Below are 17,618 nucleotides of genomic sequence, written 5' to 3'. Positions count from 1 at the left end.
TATCAGCTCCCTCCGTGGTCTGTTGCTGGCGCTCCTACCACGAATCTCCAATAGATCTTTCAGTGTGGATCTTTTCAGCCTGGCGTACTGCGACTCCATTCAGCACTTGCTCTTTGGATAAAAGGACCATCCCACTGCTACCAACCAATGTAACGGCTACCCACTGGTAGTGAGGGGTATCGGCCGTTGGAGACGTCCTTTTCCCTGGCAAGCTGCGATATGCAGGTACCGCCGGTATATCCCATCGAACGCCCTTCCAAGAAACGAGACGTGCTACGTTTGAAGGGTCAAGTAGACTGACTTTATTTGGCATATTTCACCTGCTTATATCTGGTTACAACTGTTACAAGAACAATGACAGTTTCCGCCCTCCCCTTTTCCCAGTAGGGGGCTTCAACACAGACCCCCTGAAACAATGACATCTCCTTGAATTAATCACTTGGCCAGTTTCTAGACTCTTCGGCACCTCACCCCACTTAACATTTCCTGGCCAGGCACATAGAATTCAATTAACCTTTAAAACAATTATCACTCACACATAATCCCCATCAGCATACACCTCACAGGGGGGCTGTTTACCTGCACACAAAAGAGGGTTCATTAGCATTCCAGCAATGAAAGAGACTTGTCCAGTTAACCCTTTGAGCTCAGAATACAATGTGGTACCTTCACTTGTGACAAGCCATGCAGTTCCTTGTAGTCCCCCTGCACGAAGATTATAACTGTCTCGGCAGCATGCCTGTGTCCGTTACAAATGCATACCAAATGCCGTCGCTTGAATGGGCCTTTACAATGTGTGACTAACTTTCCACATTGTAAAACCAGCCCTAGTTTTGCGCAAGCAAATCGGAACTTACGCAGAAATCACAATGCTTAAAAGCTTTGTGGATCTGCTTAAGTCCTCATTTGCATACTCAAAGCGGCATTTCAATGAGAAATGCCCCCAGCGGCGGATGCGGTACTGCATCCTAAGATCTGACAGTGTAAGTGTCTTACACATGTCAGATTTTCTGCCTAACTTTGGAAAAAGCCTTTTGAGGATCGTTTCCAAAGTTAGGCACAGAGATACGCAGGCTGAACAGCAGTTCCGCCTGCGTATCTCTTTTGAGAATTTGGCCCTTTATTTTTTGCATCATAAAAAAAAAAAAAGAGCGACAATTTTGAAAAACAAAACAATATTTTTTATTTTCTGCTATAAAACACACTCAATTCGATTTTTTTTAAATGGCATTTCTTCATTAATTTGGGCCAATTTGTATTCTGCTACATATTTTTGGTAAAAAAAAAAAAAAAAGTCGCAATAAAAGCGTTTTATTGATTGCTTCGCACAAAAGTTATAGCGTCTACAAAATATGAAATAGATTTATGGCATTTTTATTATTATTATTTTTTTTTTACTAGCAATGGTTCCGATTTGCAGTAAAACAATGAGGAAAAAATCGAATCGTTCGCCCGATTTTCTTCTAGTTACATTACTCTGCGGTAGGACTCCCCTGTCTAGTCAGACTTGGTTTCTCCCGATATCCCCAGACAGAGATGCCCCCCCCTGGGACTCAGGAAAGAGTTGGTCCTCCACTCTTCTGTCACATGTCGTCCTGTCAGATTTGTTCCCCCCCTCCCTCATCTGTCAGACTTGGTACTTCCCGCCCCCTCCTCTGTCACACTTGGTCCATCCCCAGTCACATGCGCACTCTCCCTTCTCAGGCGCCTGCGCGGCTCGCTGTTGCTGGTCATGTGACTCCCGGCGCCCCTTGACGTCACGCCCTGCCTGTCGGAGGAAGGAGGAAGTGTCGCAAGATGGCGTCGCGCACTGAGGCCGGGGAGAAGCTGCTCTAGGCTGGATTTAACGGCGGGTGCGGAGCGGTACAGCAGCGGGTGAGTGTGGCTCCGTAGTGCTAACACTGAGGCGGGGCGGGGAGAGGGGCTGGTGGGTGTGTCTGAGGACACTGTCCTGAGGAGGGGCGGGAGTAGTACTGGTTCTGTAGTGAGGAGGGGCGGGAGTAGTACTGGTTCTGTACTGAGGAGGGGCGGGAGTAGTACTGGTTCTGTAGTGAGGAGGGGCGGGAGTAGTACTGGTTCTGTAGTGAGGAGGGGGGGACTAGTACTGGTTCTGTAGTGAGGAGGGGGGGGGGACTAGTACTGGTTCTGTAGTGAGGAGGAGGAGGGGGGGACTAGTACTGGTTCTGTAGTGAGGAGGGGGGGACTAGTACTGGTTCTGTAGTGAGGAGGAGGGGAGGACTAGTACTGGTTCTGTAGTGAGGAGGAGGGGGGGACTAGTACTGGTTCTGTAGTGAGGAGGAGGGGGGACTAGTACTGGTTCTGTAGTGAGGAGAAGGGGGCGACTAGTACTGGTTCTGTAGTGAGGAGGGGGGAGGACTAGTACTGGTTCTGTAGTGAGGAGGAGGGGGAGGACTAGTACTGGTTCTGTAGTGAGGAGGGGGGGACTAGTACTGGTTCTGTAGTGAGGAGGGGGGGGACTAGTACTGGTTCTGTAGTGAGGAGGAGGGGGGACTAGTACTGGTTCTGTAGTGAGGAGGGGGAGGACTAGTACTGGTTCTGTAGTGAGGAGGGGGGGACTAGTACTGGTTCTGTACTGAGGAGGGGGGGACTAGTACTGGTTCTGTAGTGAGGAGGGGGGGACTAGTACTGGTTCTGTAGTGAGGAGGGGGGGACTAGTACTGGTTCTGTAGTGAGGAGGAGGGGGGGACTAGTACTGGTTCTGTAGTGAGGAGGGGGGGACTAGTACTGGTTCTGTAGTGAGGAGGAGGGGGGGACTAGTACTGGTTCTGTAGTGAGGAGGGGGGACTAGTACTGGTACTGTACTGAGGAGGGGGAGGACTAGTACTGGTTCTGTAGTGAGGAGGGGGGGGACTAGTACTGGTTCTGTAGTGAGGAGGAGGGGGGACTAGTACTGGTTCTGTAGTGAGGAGGGGGAGGACTAGTACTGGTTCTGTAGTGAGGAGGGGGGGACTAGTACTGGTTCTGTAGTGAGGAGGGGGGGGACTAGTACTGGTTCTGTACTGAGGAGGGGGGGGGACTAGTACTGGTTCTGTACTGAGGAGGGGGGAGGACTAGTACTGGTTCTGTAGTGAGGAGGGGGAGGACTAGTACTGGTTCTGTAGTGAGGAGGGGGGGACTAGTACTGGTTCTGTACTGAGGAGGGGGGAGGACTAGTACTGGTTCTGTACTGAGGAGGGGGGAGGACTAGTACTGGTTCTGTAGTGAGGAGGGGGGACTAGTACTGGTTCTGTAGTGAGGAGGAGGGGGGAGGACTAGTACTGGTTCTGTAGTGAGGAGGGGGGGGACTAGTACTGGTTCTGTAGTGAGGAGGAGGGGGGGACTAGTACTGGTTCTGTAGTGAGGAGGGGGGGACTAGTACTGGTTCTGTAGTGAGGAGGAGGGGGGGACTAGTACTGGTTCTGTAGTGAGGAGGGGCGGGACTAGTACTGGTTCTGTACTGAGGAGGGGGGGGGGACTAGTACTGGTTCTGTAGTGAGGAGGGGGAGGACTAGTACTGGTTCTGTAGTGAGGAGGGGGGGACTAGTACTGGTTCTGTACTGAGGAGGGGGGAGGACTAGTACTGGTTCTGTACTGAGGAGGGGGGAGGACTAGTACTGGTTCTGTAGTGAGGAGGGGGGACTAGTACTGGTTCTGTAGTGAGGAGGAGGGGGGAGGACTAGTACTGGTTCTGTAGTGAGGAGGAGGGGGGAGGACTAGTACTGGTTCTGTAGTGAGGAGGGGGGGACTAGTACTGGTTCTGTAGTGAGGAGGAGGGGGGGACTAGTACTGGTTCTGTAGTGAGGAGGAGGGGGGGACTAGTACTGGTTCTGTAGTGAGGAGGGGGGGACTAGTACTGGTTCTGTAGTGAGGAGGAGGGGGGGACTAGTACTGGTTCTGTAGTGAGGAGGGGCGGGACTAGTACTGGTTCTGTACTGAGGAGGGGGGGGGGACTAGTACTGGTTCTGTACTGAGGAGGGGGGGGGACTAGTACTGGTTCTGTACTGAGGAGGGGGGAGGACTAGTACTGGTTCTGTACTGAGGAGGGGGGAGGACTAGTACTGGTTCTGTAGTGAGGAGGGGGGGGACTAGTACTGGTTCTGTAGTGAGGAGGAGGGGGGGACTAGTACTGGTTCTGTAGTGAGGAGGGGGGGACTAGTACTGGTTCTGTAGTGAGGAGGGGGGGACTAGTACTGGTTCTGTAGTGAGGAGGAGGGGGGACTAGTACTGGTTCTGTAGTGAGGGGGGGACGGACTAGTACTGGTTCTGTAGTGAGGAGGAGGGGGAGACTAGTACTGGTTCTGTAGTGAGGAGGAGGGGGGAGGACTAGTACTGGTTCTGTAGTGAGGAGGAGGGGGGAGGACTAGTACTGGTTCTGTAGTGAGGAGGAGGGGGGACTAGTACTGGTTCTGTAGTGAGGAGGGGGGGGACTAGTACTGGTTCTGTAGTGAGGAGGAGGGGGGACTAGTACTGGTTCTGTAGTGAGGAGAAGGGGGGGACTAGTACTGGTTCTGTAGTGAGGAGAAGGGGGGGACTAGTACTGGTTCTGTAGTGAGGAGGGGGGGACTAGTACTGGTTCTGTAGTGAGGAGGAGGGGGAGACTAGTACTGGTTCTGTAGTGAGGAGAAGGGGGGGGGCTAGTACTGGTTCTGTAGTGAGGAGGGGGGACTAGTACTGGTTCTGTAGTGAGGAGGAGGGGGGACTAGTACTGGTTCTGTACTGAGGAGGAGGGGGGGACTAGTACTGGTTCTGTAGTGAGGAGGGGGGGACTAGTACTGGTTCTGTAGTGAGGAGGGGGGACTAGTACTGGTTCTGTAGTGAGGAGGAGGGGGGACTAGTACTGGTTCTGTAGTGAGGAGGAGGGGAGGACTAGTACTGGTTCTGTAGTGAGGAGGAGGGGGGGACTAGTACTGGTTCTGTAGTGAGGAGGAGGGGGGACTAGTACTGGTTCTGTAGTGAGGAGAAGGGGGGGACTAGTACTGGTTCTGTAGTGAGGAGGAGGGGGGACTAGTACTGGTTCTGTAGTGAGGAGGAGGGGGGACTAGTACTGGTTCTGTAGTGAGGAGGAGGGGGGACTAGTACTGGTTCTGTAGTGAGGAGGAGGGGGGACTAGTACTGGTTCTGTAGTGAGGAGGGGGGGACTAGTACTGGTTCTGTAGTGAGGAGGAGGGGGGGACTAGTACTGGTTCTGTAGTGAGGAGGAGGGGGGAGGACTAGTACTGGTTCTGTAGTGAGGAGGAGGGGGGAGGTCTAGTACTGGTTCTGTAGTGAGGAGGAGGGGGGAGGTCTAGTACTGGTTCTGTAGTGAGGAGGAGGGGGGACTAGTACTGGTTCTGTAGTGAGGAGGAGGGGGGACTAGTACTGGTTCTGTAGTGAGGAGAAGGGGGGGACTAGTACTGGTTCTGTAGTGAGGAGAAGGGGGGGACTAGTACTGGTTCTGTAGTGAGGAGGGGGGGACTAGTACTGGTTCTGTAGTGAGGAGGAGGGGGAGACTAGTACTGGTTCTGTAGTGAGGAGAAGGGGGGGGCTAGTACTGGTTCTGTAGTGAGGAGGGGGGACTAGTACTGGTTCTGTAGTGAGGAGGAGGGGGGACTAGTACTGGTTCTGTAGTGAGGAGGAGGGGGGGACTAGTACTGGTTCTGTAGTGAGGAGGGGGGGACTAGTACTGGTTCTGTAGTGAGGAGGGGGGACTAGTACTGGTTCTGTAGTGAGGAGGAGGGGGGGACTAGTACTGGTTCTGTAGTGAGGAGGAGGGGAGGACTAGTACTGGTTCTGTACTGAGGAGGGGGGGGACTAGTACTGGTTCTGTAGTGAGGAGGGGGGGGGACTAGTACTGGTTCTGTAGTGAGGAGGAGGGGGGTGTGGTTCTGGTCCTGGTCCTGCACAGAGGAGAAGGAGGGGGGTGTGGTTCTGGTCCTGTACGGAGGAGAAGCAGGGGGGTGTGGTTCTGGTCCTGTACGGAGGAGAAGCAGGGGGGTGTGGTTCTGGTCCTGTACGGAGGAGAAGCAGGGGGGTGTGGTTCTGGTCCTGTACGGAGGAGAAGGAGGGGGGTGTGGTTCTGGTCCTGTACGGAGGAGAAGGAGGGGGGTGTGGTTCTGGTCCTGTACGGAGGAGAAGGAGGGGGGTGTGGTTCTGGTCCTGTACGGAGGAGAAGGAGGGGGGTGTGGTTCTGGTCCTGTACGGAGGAGAAGGAGGGGGTGTGGTTCTGGTCCTGTACGGAGGAGAAGGAGGGGGGTGTGGTTCTGGTCCTGTACGGAGGAGAAGGAGGGGGGTGTGGTTCTGGTCCTGTACGGAGGAGAAGGAGGGGGGTGTGGTTCTGGTCCTGTACGGAGGAGAAGGAGGGGGGTGTGGTTCTGGTCCTGTACGGAGGAGAAGGAGGGGGGTGTGGTTCTGGTCCTGTACGGAGGAGAAGGAGGGGGGTGTGTGGTTCTGGTCCTGTACGGAGGAGAAGGAGGGGGGTGTGGTTCTGGTCCTGTACGGAGGAGAAGGAGGGGGGTGTGGTTCTGGTCCTGTACGGAGGAGAAGGAGGGGGGTGTGGTTCTGGTCCTGTACGGAGGAGAAGGAGGGGGGTGTGGTTCTGGTCCTGTACGGAGGAGAAGGAGGGGGGTGTGGTTCTGGTCCTGTACGGAGGAGAAGGAGGGGGGTGTGGTTCTGGTCCTGTACGGAGGAGAAGGAGGGGGGTGTGGTTCTGGTCCTGTACGGAGGAGAAGGAGGGGGGTGTGGTTCTGGTCCTGTACGGAGGAGAAGGAGGGGGGTGTGGTTCTGGTCCTGTACGGAGGAGAAGGAGGGGGGTGTGGTTCTGGTCCTGTACGGAGGAGAAGGAGGGGGGTGTGGTTCTGGTCCTGTACGGAGGAGAAGGAGGGGGGTGTGGTTCTGGTCCTGTACGGAGGAGAAGGAGGGGGGTGTGGTTCTGGTCCTGTACGGAGGAGAAGGAGGGGGGTGTGGTTCTGGTCCTGTACGGAGGAGAAGGAGGGGGGTGTGGTTCTGGTCCTGTACGGAGGAGAAGGAGGGGGGTGTGGTTCTGGTCCTGTACGGAGGAGAAGGAGGGGGGTGTGGTTCTGGTCCTGTACGGAGGAGAAGGAGGGGGGTGTGGTTCTGGTCCTGTACGGAGGAGAAGGAGGGGGGTGTGGTTCTGGTCCTGTACGGAGGAGAAGGAGGGGGGTGTGGTTCTGGTCCTGTACGGAGGAGAAGGAGGGGGGTGTGGTTCTGGTCCTGTACGGAGGAGAAGGAGGGGGGTGTGGTTCTGGTCCTGTACGGAGGGGGGTGTGGTTCTGGTCCTGTACGGAGGAGAAGGAGGGGGGTGTGGTTCTGGTCCTGTACGGAGGAGGGGGAGGGGGGTGCTGGTTTTGGTCCTGTACGGAGGAGGGGGAGGGGGTGCTGGTTTTGGTCCTGTACGGAGGAGAAGGAGGGGGGTGTGGTTCTGGTCCTGTACGGAGGAGGGGGAGGGGGTGCTGGTTTTGGTCCTGTACGGAGGAGAAGGAGGGGGGTGTGGTTCTGGTCCTGTACGGAGGAGGGGGAGGGGGGTGCTGGTTTTGTACTGAGGACATCAATGCCTCCTGAGGGTCAGAATTTTATGAAGGTGCCCCAGAGAATCTCTTGTACCACATCACTATTATTGAGTGTTTTGCTTCTTCTGGAAATATGTTGTGAATTGGGAGCTAATAGTTTGGAAACACCTGCTGTGTGTTTACATTGGACTGCTGACATTCTTTTCTAATAGAAAACGGTTGAGCTGTCATTGAACTTTGAAAGCAAATCTCTCCTCAATGCTTATAGATGCAGGGGTAATTAGGGGCTCATTTTAAAGTGCTTTTACTGCTTTTTTGGAATGTGTAAATAGTACATACCATAGAAATGTGGTACTTATTTTATCCTTCTCTGGTCCCAGCCATTGTCGGCGTCCCCCCCCCCCCCCTCCAGCTGCTGGCTGATTCATCTTTCTTAAAGTGAAGGTCCGGTTAAAAAAAAAAGTCAACAGCTACTAACACTGTAGCTGCTGTCTTTTAATAAGGACACTTGCCTGTCCTACTTGCCCGCGCTGATGGGGGGGGGGGGGTCCCCATGCCATCCACACATACGGCTTTACTGCCCGTTTCCTACTGCGCATGCGCGAGTCTCGCGCTGACTTGTGAATGGGCGGCTGCTGCTCTCTGGGATTACACAGTTCCCAGAAAGTAGGGCGAGACCCGTTCTAGAAGAAGATGATGGACTGCGGTTACAGAAGAGGCAGATTACGAACTTCCGCATAGCAACAGGTATTTCGGGTGAGTTTTTTTTTTTTTTTTTTTTTTGGTCACCAAATTTTTTTTTCTAGGTGGAACTCCACTTTAACCTGGCCATACATTATACCATTATTTTTTATTTCCTTTTTTTGGGGGTTTTTATTCAATTTTCTTTTAGATTTACATTAAACTATTTATTGCAAGGGCCTGCTTGATGGCATACATATCCCATAGCGTCGGCGGTAAAACGCCGCTGTTTTACCATCGGATTGGCGGCATGTTCCGGCCTCTAGCAGGGCGTTTTTAACCCCCTCTAGAAGCTGGTTATTGTTTTTTTTTTTTTTTTTCACCTTAATATATAGGATTAAACACTTAAGACCCGGACCATTATGCAGGTAAAGGACCTAGCCAGTTTTTGTGATTCGGCACTGCGTCGCTTTAACTGACAATTGCGCGATCGTGCGATGTGGCTCCCAAACAAAATTGGCGTCCTTTTTTCCCCACAAATAGAGTTTTCTTTTGGTGGTATTTGATCACCTCTGCGGTTTTTATTTTTTGCGCTATAAACAAAAATAGAGCGACAATTTTAAAAAAAAAATCAATTTTTTACTTTTTGCTATAATAAATATCCCCAAAAAATATAAAAACATTTTTTTTCCTCAGTTTAGGCCGATACGTATTCTTCTACATATTTTTGGTAAAGAAAATCGCAGTAAGCGTTTATCGATTGGTTTCGCGCAAAATTTATAGCGTTTACAAAATGGGGGATAGTTTTATTGCATTTTTATTTTTTTACTACTAATGGCGGCGATCAGCGTTTTATTTATTTATTTTCGTGACTGCGACATTATGGCGGACACTTCGGACAATTTTGACACATTTTTGGGACCATTGTCATTTTCACAGCAAAAACATTTAAATTGCATTGTTTACTGTGAAAATGACAGTTGCAGTTTGTGAGTTAACCACAGGGGGCGCTGATGGGGTTGTGTTCCCTGAAGTGTGTTTACAACTGTAGGGGGGTGTGGCTGTAGGTGTGACGTCATTGATTGTGCGTCCCTATATCGGGGAACACACAATCGATGACGCCGCCACAGTGAAGAACGGGAAAGCTGTGTTTTTTCACGCGGCTCTCCCCGTTCTTCAGCTCCGGGGACCGATCGCGGGACTGTAGTGGCAATCGGGTCCGCGAGTCCCGTGGACGAGGTCGCGGAGCTTCGGACTGGGTCGTGGAAGCGCGCCGCGACCCACCGCTGGGCTTTATACAATCACGTACAGGTATGTGATTGTGCCCAGCGGTGCCATTCTGCCGACGTATATCGTCGTTAGGCGGTCCTTAAGTGGTTAAAGGCACAAAAAATAAAGGCCGATGAGGTGATCAAATACCACCAAAAGAAAGCTGTATTTGTGTATGGGGGGACAAGAATTTTATTTGGGCACAGCGTTGCACGACTGTATAATTGTCAGTTAAAATAACGCAGTGCAAAAAAAAAAATGGTCTGGTCATGAAGGGGGATAAATCTTCTGGAGATCAAGTGGTTTATTTTGACAAACTTTTTCTCACTTCCTGCTTTTGGCTTTGTGACAGGATGTGAAGGTAAATCTCCCCAATGGGACAAAGATGGCAGAAAATCTGACAGGGCTTAACCCAGGGGTTGACAAATTTTGCTTGGAATCTAGGAGCCAGCTAAAAAAGTTAGGAGCCAGAAAACGCACCCCGCCCCGACGAGCTTGCGGGCAGAAGCGAACACATACGTGAGCAGCGCCCGCATATGTAAACGGTGTTCAAACCACACATGTGAGGCATCGCCGCGATTGGTAGAGCGAGAGCAATAATTCTAGCCCTAGACCTCCTCTGTAACTCAAAACATGCAACCTGTAGAGTTTTTTTAAACGTCGCCTATGGAGATTTTAAAGGGTAAAAGTTTGTCGCCATTCCACGAGCGGACGCAATTTTGAAGCATGACATGTTGGGTATCAATTTACTCGGCGTAACATTATCTTTCATAATATTAAAAAAAATGGGGTTAACTTTACTGTTTTATTTTTGTTATTAAAAAAAGTGTAATTTTTACATCCGACCAGCCCATAGAGGGGAGCGGGCTGTGTTCAAAGTGTGCAGTGATTTCAGATTAAGATATTTCAGTACAGGGGGATAAGTGAAGCTGAGTAAATCTTTTCCTTCAAGAAATATAGAAGCAGCCATTGTGATCGTTCGTTTCTAAAAATTCTTATTTTCTGGCTGGCACCCATCTTTGATCAGTCATTGACTCGAAACCACCGGCAAATGCAGAAAGAAAAATGGACAACTATGCCCCCATTCTAAGGAAGGGTTTCCTTTCAGGTTCAGCACCCCGCAGACGTCTTTTCTGTCCTCCTGAATGGCCTTAAATATTTAAAAGAAAAGGATTAATAATTGATGTTACTGTCACTGTAAACACAGCTTCCCCGTTCTTCACTGTGGCGCCGTCATTGATCGTGTGTTCCCTGATATAGGGAATCACAATCAATGATGTCACACCTACAGTCACACCCCCCTACAGTTAGAAACACAAATGAGGTCACACTTAACCCCTTCAGTGCCCCCTTGTGGTTAACTCCCAAACTGCAATTGTCATTTTCACAGTAAACAATGCATTTGTAATGCATTTTTTGCTGTGAAAATGACAATGGTCCCAAAAATGTGTCAAAATTGTCCGAAGTGTCCGCCATAATGTCGCAGTCACGAAAAAATCGATGATCGCCGCCATTAGTAGCTTATTGCTATTTTTTTTTTTTTTTTAACAAAAATAGGTAGAAGCATACGTATCGGTCTAAACTGAGGAAAAACATTTTTTTTTATATATATTTTTGGGGGATATTTGTAATGGCAAAAAGAAAAAAATATTGCATTTTTTCCCCCCAAAATTATCGCTTTATTTGTGTTTGTAGCGCAAAAAATAAAAACCGCAGAGGCTATCAAATACCACCAAAAGAAAGCTCTATTTGTAGGGAAAAAATTACGCCAATTTTGTTTGGGAGACACGTCGCACGACCGGGCAATTGTCGGTTAAAGCGACGCAGTGCCTAATCGCAAAAAATGGCCAGGTCCTTTACCTGCCTAAAGGTCCGGGTCTTAAGTGGTTAAAGTGGATTTCTAGTTATCTGCTCCCACTTTGGGCCAAACTGCCTAGTTCTACCCCGCCCTCCACCCACCCGCAACCTCTTGGGATACGCCACAGATCCCATGAGATTGCGGGATCATTAACACAGTGCGCATGTGGAGTCGTATGCCAGCTGTGAAGTTGCAAGGTTGACTTCCCACACTAAGAGCCCTTTAATACTGCCAGCGCCCGAAAAGCGCTGCTAAAACTAGCGGCGCTTTACCAGCATTTTACGAGCACTAGCAGGGCACTTTTAACCCCCGCTAGTCAAAGGGTTAAAAGTGCCCACAAAGCGCCGCTGCCAAGGCGTTTTGCAGGTGCTTCCCATTGATTTCAATAGGAAGGGGCGCTTTAGGAGCGGTGTATTCACCGCTCCTAAAGTGCTGCAAAGAAGCTGCTTGCAGGACTTTTTTTTTTTTTTTTTTGACGCCTGCCAGCGCAGCGCCTCAGTGTGACATCACTCGGGCTTTCACGTTGTGCTTGCAGATGAGGCTTCTTTCAGGCGATTTTTTAGCGATAAAGCGCCTGAAAAACGCCACAGTGTGAAAGTGATCTAAACATGTCGGCATCCGGGGGACCCAAAGATCAGCAAAGGACCAGCCTGGGCGAGGATTGAGCTGGATCCTTAGTAGAGGTCGACCGATATGGGTTTTTCTCTGGCCGATGCCGATATTTATAAATCGGGCCGGCCGATATGATGCCGATTAAAAAAAAATAAAAAATTGGCAGGTGGCACTGGCCTCGTGGCACTAATTGGCACTAGCAGAAGGCACTTATTGGCACTGGCAGGTTGCACTGGATGGCATTGAAAGATGGTACTAGCAGATGGCACTGATTGGCAGGTGGCACTGATTAACAGATGGTACTGGTTGGCACGTGGCACTAACAGGTGACACTGGTAAGTGGCACTGACTGGCAGGTGGCACTAATTGGCACTGTCAGGTGGCACTGGATGGCAATAGTTAGCACTGGCAGGTGGCACTGATGGCTTTAGTTGGCACTGGCAGGTGGCACTGGATGGAAGGTGGCACTAATTGGCACTGGTATTGTCACTGGCAGGTGGCATTGGCAGATGGCACTGGATGGCAGGTAGCACTGGCACAAAAAAATGGTGTCACCCCCCCCCCCCTCAGTACAGACCCCCTCTCCCTCCAGTACAGACACCCCCCCTCCTCCCTCAGTACAGACCCCAGAGAGTGGTGTGTGTTTCCCACGAGCGCGGGCCCCTCCTCCTCTGTGGGTGTAAACAGAGGAGGGCCGCCACGCTGGGTGTACCAAGAAGGCCGCGGCTCCGGAGCTAGGCCGAAGCCGCGGCCTTTCCTGATGCTGTGACCGCGGCGGCAATCCGCGGATCACAGTGTGCCGATCGGAAGGGGGTGACCCCTTCGGATCACGGATCATCGGTGATCCGTGGCACCAGCAGCAGCCATGTTAAATATCGCCCTAATTTGGATAAAAATCGGTCGATGCCGATTTCTCAACTGGCCAAATATCGGCCGATATATCGGTCGACCTCTAATCCTTAGACAGGTAAGTGTCCTTTTATTAAAAGTCAGTAGCTACAGTATTTGTGACTGAGTTTTTTTGCAAACCAGCTAAAGATCTTCTCTAACTTTCACACAGAGGCTGAACCCAGTTATATAACGTCGCATGTCACCTCTGTGACGTCATTTGATTTGTAAAATGCGTTTTGTAATCTGTAACCAATAATAATTGTTATCTGTAATAATAATAATAATGGTAATCTCTTCTCGTGCACTGCCCAGCCCCTTGGGGTGCGGGGCCCGTGAGATGCATTTATTGAACTCATCGTTTCTTGAGGCCTCCTTTTTATTCAAGGACAGTGTTTAGAAGACATGGGGAGGAGGGGTGGAATTTATTACCACACGTGTCTTTCTTTGATACGCGTTGTATCTTGTATTTATGTGCTTTTCTGTTACACAATCAAATAGCATTTGCATTGCCGCTACTTATAATTGCGATTGTGTTTCTTTGTAGCGACTGTTTAGTGAATTGAGAACTATATTTGTATTGGACGCAAACTCTGTGTTTCAGTCTGCTACTGGAATTGTTGGCAAACAGTCGCAAAATGTAGATGTGGTGATGAGCAGGTTTGAAATTGGCGCTTTTAAAAAAAAAAAGAATTTTTGGGGAGTGGCAGGTAGGCTCCTGGGGAGGTGTCCCCTGCTATTGGATTGCTTCTGGCGGGATAGCAGGTAGTCTCCAGGGGAGGTGCTGCCTGTGTTCCCTGCTATTGGATTGCTGCTGGTGGGATGGCAGGCAGACCCCTAGGGAGGTGCTCCCTGTGTTCCCTGCTATTGGATTGCTCCTGGGGAGGTGTTCCTGCTATTGGATTTTTTTTGGCGGGTTAGCAGGTAGTCTCCTGGGGAGGTGCTCCCTATGTTCCCTGCTATTGGATTGGTGCTGGCGGAATAGCAAACAGGCTCCTGGGGAGGTGTCCACTGCTATTGGATTGGTGCTGGTGGGATAGCAGGCAGGCTCCTGGGGAGGTGTCCCCTGCTATTGGATTGGTGCTGGTGGGATAGCAGGCAGGCTCCTGGGGAGGTGTCCCCTGCTATTGGATTGCTGCTGGCGGGATAGCAGGCAGGCTCCTGGGGAGGTGTCCCCTGCTATTGGATTGGTGCTGGTGGGATAGCAGGAAGGCTCCTGGAGAGGTGTCCCCTGCTATTGGATTGCTGCTGGTGGGATAGCAGGTAGTCTCCTGAGGAGGTGTCCCCTGCTATTGGATTGGTGCTGGTGGGATAGCAGGAAGGCTCCTGGAGAGGTGTCCCCTGCTATTGGATTGCTGCTGGTGGGATAGCAGGTAGTCTCCTGAGGAGGTGTCCCCTGCTATTGGATTGGTGCTGGCGGAATAGCAGACAGGCTCCTGGGGAGGTGTCCCCTGCTTTTGGATTGCTGCTGGCGGGATAGCAGGCAGGCTCCTGGGGAGGTGTCCCCTGCTTTTGGATTGCTTCTGGCAGGATAGCAGGCAGGCTCCCTGGGGAGTTGCTCCATGTGTCCCCCTGCTATTGGATTGCTGCTGGCAGGGTAGCAGGCAGGCTCCCTGGGGAGGTGCTCCCTGTGTTCCCTGCTATTGGATTGCTTCTAGTGGGATAGCAGGTATGCTCCCGAGGTAGGTTCTCCCTGTGTTCCCTACTGTTGGATTGCTCCTGGAAGGGTAAAAGACTCATTGGGAGATGCTTCCCTTTTCCCCCTGCTGATTAAATTGCTGCTCTGAGTGGGGTACAGGTGGTCTGTTTTCATCTCTGCACAGTGAGCTGAGACGGACCTGTCATCTGCCTGCTTAGTGGGTATCAGTGGAGCGATTTTTTTCCCCCACTAAGAAAGCGGAATCTGTATAACTGAGGTGCCCGTGTGAAAGGGGCCTAAAGCTGGATACACGCTATATACAATTTTCTGAAAAAAAAAAAAAATATATATATATATATATATATATATATAAAGTTGTATAGTTTGTATGGGGTCTTAGACTCCTTTCACACTAGTGGTATCATTTACCACCCCTCTGAAAAGTGATCTGCGTTGGGATTGTTTTTCAGAGTGCAGTGACATAAGGTTGACAGGCGTTCAGGAGGCGATGCTGCCACCTCCCGATGCCTGTGCTTTTAATTGATGCCGCCCTATTGACCTACATGGGAGAGTATGACAGGCTGTGCTGATTTATTCATAGCTTTATAACTGGATGGAGAACTTTTATTTCCGGCAGTAAAAGTGTGAGAAGTGACAGGGAGCCTCTCCTTCCTCCTGTTTTCTATTTTCTGAATGATAAACCTGTTATTTTACAGCTAAATATAAAGGAGGACTCCTTAATCAAATCTATTTAAAGTAACGCACACAGGACGACATCAGAAGCCATGAATTGGTGTAGGTATTTCTGACCGTTTAAAATATAGTAATCCAAGTTTCCAAACTAACAAATTAGAATGAATCTGGTGAAAGGCGGACAATCAACATTTACCAGCAAACTAATGTTTAAAGGGATGTTAACCACTTCCATATCGGGCACTTACGCACCTTCCTGCCCAAGACAGCTTTCAGCGCTGTCGCAATTTGTATGACAATTGCGCGGTCATGCAACACTACCAAAATGAAATTTTTATCATTTTGTTCCCACAAATAGAGATTTCTTTTGGTGATATTTGATCACCTCTGCGTTTATTTTTTATTTTTTGCGCAACAACTAAAAAAAGACCGACATTTTTGAAAAAAATTTAAGTTTTTTTTTCTGTTAATTTTTTTAATAAGTAAGTTTTCTTCTTCAATTATGGGCACTGATGGGCACTTATGGGTTGGCACTGATGACTGGGTGGCACTGGCATTGCTGGGCATTTCAGTCAGTGCCCATGTTGCCAGTCAGTGCCCATTTGTGGGCACTGATTGGCATAGATTGTGTTTATTTTTTTTTATTTTTTTGCTCTATTGAGCACCGGGGGGCACTCCCTGGTGGTCCAGTGTTGGCATCCGAGGGGGGGCTGCGCTGATAAAGAATCGGCGCAAACCCCCCCCCTGTCAGGAGAGCCACCGATCGGCTCTCCTCTACTCGCGTCTGTCAGACGCGAGTGAGGAAGAGCCGATCAATGGCTCTTCCTGTTTACATCGTGATCAGCCGTGGTTGGATACGGCTGATCACGTGGTAAAGGGCCTCCGCCGGAGTCTCTTTACTGAGATCGGAGATGCAGGGTGTCAGACTGACACCACGCGTCACCGATCGCCGCGCGCCCCCATGAGATCCTGCAGGACGTCAATAGATGTCCAGTCAGGATTTCACAACCACTTCCCGGACGTCAATTGACTATTGACCGGGCGGGAAGTGTGTTTTTTTTTTTTTTTGTTTTTTTTTTTTTTAAACATGTTATACTTGTCTGCTCTGTGTAATGGTTTTGCCAAAAAATCTAGAGCATTCAAAAACACCAATCGATGCTTTTAAGTGCAGAGTAGGGATTTGGGATCGTTGTGGACCTCCCATAAAGAGTACCTGTCACATGCCTATTGCTGTCGCAAGGGATGTGTACATTCCTTGTGAGAGCATTAATAAAGGGGAGTTCCAGGTGTTTTTAGAGTTTATTAAAAGTCAGCAGCTACAAAAAGTGTAGCTGCTGGCTTTTAATAAACAGACACTCACCTGGAACCAGTGTCTTAGGTGTTAGTCATGGTTTAGCTTGCCTCCACATCCTTGGGATTAGGTGAGCTAACCGGTTCTGTCCAAAAAAGCCTCAGCGCTAAAGTGGTCAGTAACCGGACCCCAAACCCTTGGGGTATAGCCCATAATGCTTTTCTTTTTAGAGAGCTGGACCCTGGGCCCAGAACTTAGAAACCTTTGGGTGCCTAATGTTTCTGTTGCCAGAGTGCTATATGGGCCCAGGACAGTGGATCCTTCATAGGAACCCAGGGCCTGAAGGTCTAGACATCCCCACCGAGATGGGGGAAGATTGGGCCTCTTGCTTGGCAAAGTCCTGCGGCATGGAGCAGGTAAGTGAGGGGAAAACTTGCGGAACTTGGTTCTTAGCAGGTTTTTTCTGGGGGGTCACAGGGGACATGCCTAAAGTTATGCACTGCATCTGGCAAACTAGTCACATATCATAAAGATAGGATGGCTCTATATGTATTATTCCCCATAAGATGTGACCTCCCTTGTAGTGTTGGAAAAGCATTGAGTGGGGCCTGTGTTATATAAAAATATATGTGTGTGTCAGAGAGCTGTGCTTACCTGCAAGCCTCCAGGCGATGCTCCATTCAGTCTTCCTCCTCACGGCCTGCAAAGCAGGCAAAACGCTGACCTCCTCATGGCTGCAGTTTGCTGGAGCAGAGAGGTCCCTTCCTCCCAACCCCACCCCCCCCTGTCGGGAGGGGCATTTCCTGTTTGAGATTGCTGGGGGGGAAGGGCGGGTCAGTGGCTTAAGGAAGGGGCGGCCCTTCCTTGTTTGTTCCATATAGCTCATTCAATACTTTGGAACTGAGGAGGAAAGACCAGAACGGCAAGCACGGGGCGCCGAGGACACACAGTGGCCAGAAAGAATATTGCAGTCTTCAGAAAGACTGTTTTCAAGCCTAGGAATAGGCTGTTTCTTTTCCATCTCATAGTTTTTCTTGCAATACTACTCAGGGGGACAGAATGTTTTTTCTTTCCTAGATTTGAAAAAAAAAAAAAAAAAAAGATTTTTTTTTAAAAAAAAAAAAAAAAAAAAAAAAGAGAGAAGTGTCATCTAGGGGAGAGGAAGCATTTTTTATCCCCCAA

At 50.1% G+C, this 17,618-nt stretch overlaps 1 protein-coding gene across 2 annotated transcripts in view; it reads left to right on the top strand.

The window, feature by feature from the left end:
• Positions 1 to 1,688: 1,688 nt before the first annotated feature.
• Positions 1,689 to 17,618, top strand: part of UBAP1 (ubiquitin associated protein 1) — a 65,062-nt gene continuing 49,132 nt past the window's right edge. Inside the window, exon 1 of one of the 2 annotated variants that reach the window (XM_040336036.1) lies at positions 1,689 to 1,875. The gene's annotated coding sequence lies outside the window, so the exon portion shown is untranslated. The remainder of the gene's footprint in view (positions 1,876 to 17,618) is intronic. The other variant, XM_040336035.1, reaches the window with a different exon arrangement.

The sequence above is a fragment of the Rana temporaria genome, chromosome 1, assembly GCF_905171775.1.
Source record: "Rana temporaria chromosome 1, aRanTem1.1, whole genome shotgun sequence".
NCBI lineage: Eukaryota > Metazoa > Chordata > Amphibia > Anura > Ranidae > Rana > Rana temporaria.
Note: the sequence above shows the minus strand (reverse complement) of the source record. Positions and strands in the feature narration are given on the sequence as shown.